This window comes from Syngnathus scovelli, chromosome 4 (assembly GCF_024217435.2).
Source record: "Syngnathus scovelli strain Florida chromosome 4, RoL_Ssco_1.2, whole genome shotgun sequence".
In the NCBI taxonomy this organism is placed as follows: Eukaryota; Metazoa; Chordata; class Actinopteri; order Syngnathiformes; family Syngnathidae; genus Syngnathus; species Syngnathus scovelli.
This window is the reverse complement of record NC_090850.1, coordinates 17,990,545-17,997,185: the sequence shown is the minus strand read 5'-3', so window position 1 is coordinate 17,997,185 and position 6,641 is coordinate 17,990,545. Positions and strand designations below refer to the sequence as shown.

The window sequence follows — 6,641 nt, the reverse complement described above, 5'->3', positions numbered from 1 at the left end:
CCCCCCCCCCCCCCCCCTCCCCAACAAGAACTCTGGAAAGATCATAACATTTGGAGGAGAATATGCGTGAAGGCAGGGATTGTGCTGTCTGCCCCTTTGGTATGCACTCCTTCCTACGACAATTTTTTGGGGGGGGAGTTGAAGTTCCTCTCTCAATCCTGACCTCCATGACCTTTTTCCTTCTTGTAGCAATGAGCGCCTGAGGCAGGTGCGGGAATGCAGGTTTACCGCATTCACGGGCTGATCACGGAGGGGGGCTGTCGTGGTTGTCTTGACTGTGGGACTAGCCTGTGCATGCGTGGAGCTTCATCAGAACAACTCCAGTGACTAAGACCAAAGAGGCGAGTGGGTGACAGAACATGTTGCTCTTAAGAACCTGTTTGTGCTTCTTATAATGACATGGGCTTAAACACACCCTCAAAGCACATTATGCTTGCTGCTTTATTGTATTTCTTTCACATTGGGCACAATGAACCTCAGTGTAATTTCCAGAAGCACTGGCGGAGCTAGGATTTTTTTCGTGAGGGGCCAAGGATATTTTTTTTTTAAAAAAGCTAAGTAAAAAAAAGGCGTTTTGGCTCGGATCGGTGTGACTTAAGTGATGGCATCTTTTTTTTTTTTTTTTTAGCTTATGGGGCCTCCAATGTGTTCCCTACGAAGGAAGGGTGGAAATGTTACTTATCTGGCCTGGGATCAGGGGGGGTAATTTTTTTTTTTTTTTTGCAGTGCCCCCCCACCCTTTTCCAGAGTTTAAAACCAAAAGTTTTTCGTCCACAAATATCGAACTTAACCAAGATCCTAATCTCAGAATTTCTACTAGTCTGCAGACACACATCAGTCACTTTTGGTATGATTGGAAATGAAAGGTGGTGCGATCATCTGGATCAATGAGACAAATCCAGATCTCACTCCAGGCTGACTGCTAGGTGTGTTGGCAGGCCCGAGGCAGTGTCCCGTCACTGGGGATAAAGGCACTGTGGAGCGAGCACGCAGACAGCAGAGAAGCTGCTGAGTCAGACAGCCTTCGCATCCACTCAGCGCACGCTACGTTGAGCCTCCCCACCCGCTTGCAAATGTGCCACATGCTTCCCGACAGCTTCTTAAGAGCCGCTGCACTCTCAAAACCATATTGACTGACATATTTACATTTATTGCAGTAATAAAATCAAGTCAACATTTAATAAAGGAGCTTTAGGTCCTCAGGCAGCATTGGTGTTATGCGGTTCTTATTATTTTTATTGTGTATGGAATGGAATATTAAATATGCCCTTGACCTTACCCATTGGGAACGTGAACTTTAGTCTAAGTTATTGTTAACTCTTTACTTCATGGAAATTGAGTCATTGAATTATGCCTTGAGATAAAAGTTGAACTCATTCCATGATTATGCTGGCAACTCAAAATAATTCAAATAACGATTGCTTAATGCAGGGGTGTCAAACTCATTTTTTTCGCGGTCCGCATTGTCGTCATAGCTTCTTTCGGAGGGCCATTATGACTGTCAACCCAAATAAATGTATGAGCACCTCATATTATATAAAGTAAAAGCTACAAAACAAACTGACAAATAACTCGTTTTCAAATCAGACGAGTAAAAACTGGTCACATATTAAAAATAAGATATTATTAAAAGTGAAGACAATTTGCTATTCTAGTAATGACACGAAATTGATGCACAATTGGTCTTCGCGGGCCACATAAAGTGATGTGGCGGGCCATATCTGGTCCCCGGGCCTTGAGTTTGACACCTATGGCTTAATGTATTGTAAAACAGCCCAAAAAATATTTGTTGGTCCTTTATGTGTGCACACTTTCAGGCAAAGTTTTGTTTTAAATATACAATTCTCTTTCTTTTATGGGTTATTTTGACAGTTCAACTTTTCAAAGATTATTTTTTGAAGATTTGTTTTTCACTTTCAATAGCTTTTCACTGTTCAGAAATGAGTTGAGTCCGCTGCCACCACATCTGGAAATTTTGCTTGAGATTCAAAAAAACAAAAGCAACAAAAAAAAAGACAAGCAGTCAAACAACAAAACTTTGAGAATTTTGTAGGTACTAAAGTTCATTTGATGGAGTTGTTGTACTTAATGTTGTAAACCTGTACAAAAAGGGAAAAGTTAAGTTCTCTTTACCCAGTAAAGGGTTAAACACACATCCCTCTTTCCACATGGCCTGACAGTGTGCACTTAACATCTAGTGATGTCTTAGCATAGCGTCAGGACAGGAAGGGCTGTAAGCGCCTCTGTCGGCATTGTTGCCGATTATTTAGTTGACTTGCTCTCGTCAGTGTGAAAGTCTGCTGCAATGCAAACACGCTTCGGCCTCACTTTATCCGGTTCCGGAGTTTGCGGGAGCGTCGGATGCCGGGACCACTCATGTGGACCAGAGGAGCTCTGCTAAAACATCTTGTGTCCCTTTCTGGGATTAGAGTGTGCACATTCCTGGGACCCTTCTGGCTCCCACCGATCGGGCCTTGTGCTGCGCTTGATGTGTTTTTTTTATGCAGTGAGTTCACATAGAAGTGAAATAAAAATATTTTCCATCACTTTCTATTATTCTTATCTTGTCAGGGTTTTCTGGTGTTGCAAAAGGTGGAGGACCCAAGGAGGCAAAGCAAGGTGAAGCTCAAAAAAGTTGTATTTTCCCCAAAACATAAAGGCAAACAAAAGAGAATCAAAAACTAAACTACAAATTCAAACTGACCAAATCGAAAGTATGATTTAAACAAAAACAGACATATGACAAATTGCAAATTGACGAGCTAGCAAGTTACACCGAGTGGCCGGTCGGCCGGGCCTGCTGATTGGTTGACACAAGTGACTGGGCTCAGCGAGACAGAACATAAACATGGAATACAAGAAAACAAAACTGACAGCATGATGCACAATGAAATATAATCTAAATAAAAACACAGATGACAGTAGTAAATTCTTTGTACTTCCACCCACTCCCTTTGAATATGTAAAATATGTTACATCTATAAAAAATGATATTTTTCCCCCTTTTCCATCAAATCAAATATTTTTTGTTATGTTTGTATGTTCAATAAACCAAACCAAACCAAACATGTTGGGGCCTATTCCAAGTGAAAAGCAAAATCAGCACACACTATTAACAGAATCTGTCCAAAAGTCAAACTGTTGCCATCATGAAATATAATTTAAGAGTACATTGTAACAGCCCAACCTGTCACACAAGTTTAAAATGAATTTAATCACTAAATAATAAAAGATTAAAAAAAAAAAACATGCCTTGTGGGATAAGGCGAGTCTGCGTGGAATCTTGTAATAGCCAGTCATAATACTGACACAACACTGATGGAGGAAATAAAACTATTTGTTGTATTTTATGTGCCCTATGATTGGCTGCTCACCAACCGGCTCCCAAAAGAGAACAAGCGCTAACCTGACACTTAAAATTGCAAACACGGCAAACTTCAGAACTGTCAATAACGCGTTCAAGCACGAGAGGGCGCCACTGTCCTACTTGGTGTCAGATAGGTTGCTGTGAGAATTAAAACGTCGCACAATGATAATATCTGATGTCAACTTATTTTTTTCTCAAAGTTCGAGGTTTGCGAGGTGGAGGGTCCAAGTTTCGGGAAGCAAGAAGTCAAGAGAAAGGAGCAGGAGTAATTTAAAAATTCTATTTTCAAAAGAACAAGAAGAAAGAAAAAAAGGTCACGTGTAAGAACAACAGAAGTCGCTGATGGTGTTTTCAACTTTCTTATCACAACTAAGTGGTTTTTACTTCCAAAACTAAAAACTCTTTTTTCCTTTCATGCTGGAATCTGCTATGCCGCCTGCCTCTAATAATTTGACCTGATTTATTTCCTTGGCGAGCGCAGTCTGTGTTGTAATTCTAACACACGTTGACCTAAAAACATAAAATATGATCTGCTAAAGATGCATCCACACTGACTTTATTATCATAATGAGCACATGTCTTTCAGCACACCGTATCCCCGAAACCATAGCGAGCGACAGATGTTGCCTACAAAGCACCTGAAAAAAAAAAAAAAAAAATCAAAATGTGTGTCAAGGACAACCCTATAACTGATGATGACATCAATATATTTCACCTCCAGATTGGCCGCATGGCATTTGCAAGCCATTGGCATACATCATATAAACAGCAAGGTGCAAAGCTTGTGGGAATCGGAATTAAATCGTACTAAATCAATGTTAATAAAATGTGTTGATTACACATTTATCCATTTTCTATAATGCTTGTCCTCATTAATGTTACGAGTTGGAATCCACGCTAGCTGCTTTTGGGCTACCTGGCCAACAATTTCAACTGATCTTAATTATCAGGCATATATTCTTTACCTGTAGGGAGGGAAAATTTGTCAAATATGGATGAAATGTCAATCTGGGTTCTGGTGGAGCTCAGCTCGTGGATGCTGCAGCCAGGTGGTGACCCGGCATGCGGTAGCAGCCTCTCTGCAGAGAACTTGGCGACACAGAGCCTGAACGCTGCCCACTCTGAACAATCTTGGCTGAATAAAAGCACATTATAAAGTAGGCTAGCACAATTTGTGTGTGTTGTCTCAATGTCGCTAATTATGAATCCACTCATGGCAGTTTTTGATGTTAAATCTGTCAGGTAAAATCTGAAGTCAAAATGAATTCAGCTTCCTTTTCATCCACTTGAACAATGATTACAGGATGCTTGATAAAAGACGTCACATAATATGACTGAAATCATCGCCACTTGTGGTGGTCGGGGTGGGGGGGGGGGGGGCGTTCGTTCTGCACGTTTGAATCTCATCCGTGACCTTTGTCAAATGTCACCCGTAGAATGCCTCACCAATCTTCTGCCTTGCTCTCGTATTACGCCGTCTATAATAAGAGGTCATAAAAAAAATAAAAAAACATCTTTACTGTCAGTGCCAGTCATGGAGGAGAATCACCACCTCATTACCGTCGCTGTTTGAGGGCACACGATTATGGGATGGAAGAAGCTCATAGCTGGAGCCTATGGGGCGTGATGGTGCTGGTAAGGGGGCAAGGTTAAATTACACATCCCTACACACACGTGCTTCATTTTCCTGTCACTCCCCCCCTCACTTTTTTTTAACTTGGCACAATTAAACTAGAATAGATGGAGACATCCAGCAAGGTTGAACTGCAGCGAAAAAAAAAAGTGTCAAATTTGTCTGTTTGTATCAGAAAAAGCCAAATCGTGGTTTGTTCAAGGTTAATATAAGAACTTGGACTGTATCTTTCTTTTTTTTTTCTTTTCGGGCTGGACAATTGTAATAAAAAAACAAATGACGACACTCTATTAAACTATTCAAACAAGTGAAAAAAGAATGAAAATGTGCCCTATATATATTGTCCTTGTTTATCTGAGAGTTAAAAAACAATTAATGGAAAATCTTTTCCAATCATAAACGAGCTGATTCTGGGAAGCAATTTTTTTTATTTGGGCCCTGCAACCTGGCCGTATGCTTTTAATGATCCCGCCCAGGCAGAGTGCCGTAATCCCTCTGTGATGAAACAAACCATTGTGTGTGTCCTCTTTCCAATATGCTAATCCAGGTTTAATTATGGGCTGGCACTAATGAGGGTCTCTCTCACTGTGTTAGATGTGGAAATGTATCAATGGCTTTTGTTCACACTGTATTCGTCAGGGGAGTGATGGGACATCAGATAATAATCATTTAATATTCAAGAATACTTTAAATGATAAGACATATATGTGTGTAATAGAAATGAGTGCAAATGTAATCATGAATCTGAGTTCACCTTTGGGGATTCGGGCGAGTGAGATTATTAAAAATGAAATTAAAATCAAAGCTGCCCCTCAATATGGTTATTGCGGGATTACTGACGTCACACTCATCACAGCAGTTGATACCTGTCGCCTTGACAGCATGACAGATGAATTGTCTTTCAGCCCAGTAATTACACAGGAAGTGCAAATATGGGCAAAGCTGCAGGAAGTGTGCTTTTATGGCTCCTTTGGACGCAAGAGAAGCATTTGCAACAAACAATGTTCGAGACATTTATGGAAAATATAATGCAATGATGAAATAAATGTTTATTATAATGTATTTTAACCGTGTGGGCTTTTATAACAGTTCTGAGGTTTTGAGATCCAGACAGATCAAATGCTTTGACTGTACTTCCTGCTGCTTGTCTGAAGCTAATGCTGCTATCTAATGCTAATCTGCGCATCCAAGAAAACACAGTGCAGCTCTGCTTACCTTTTGGCTTTAACTTGACAGCAGGATGCGTGTGAATGTTTCTGCAAGATAGTCAATGAGACAGTGTATTCACTTGAAAGAGGCTCAGGCCATCTGTAATTTCTGAAGATTCCCAAACGACCGGTCCATTACCGGCCCATTGCCGCGGATCAGGGCCGATCCCCCACCCCGCCCCTGTTCGCAAATACATTTTATGGCATGTCTCACTTGATTGTGCAGGCGTAGGCTATACCTAATATTGTGACCTGTGAGTGCATTAAATGAAATCAATGTCATAATGATCGATAATTTAGTGCAAAAGCCGTGTGTGTGCATGTGTGTGTGTTGTATTCGTGGTGAGTTAGAGCATCTGTCCAACGTGCTGAAAGCTGCCGCTCAGGGGGGCAAGTCACGTGATTATGCTTTCTTGCGCGCTTATGCGTCGAA

At 41.0% G+C, this 6,641-nt stretch overlaps 1 long non-coding RNA gene across 1 annotated transcript; it reads left to right on the top strand.

Annotated features, from left to right (window-relative positions):
* The first annotated feature begins 3 nt into the window (after positions 1 to 3).
* LOC125967542 (uncharacterized) lies at positions 4 to 1,206 on the top strand. The gene is made up of 2 exons (XR_007480759.2): positions 4 to 99; positions 190 to 1,206. It is a non-coding gene; the product is annotated as an uncharacterized lncRNA (long non-coding RNA).
* Positions 1,207 to 6,641: the final 5,435 nt, after the last annotated feature.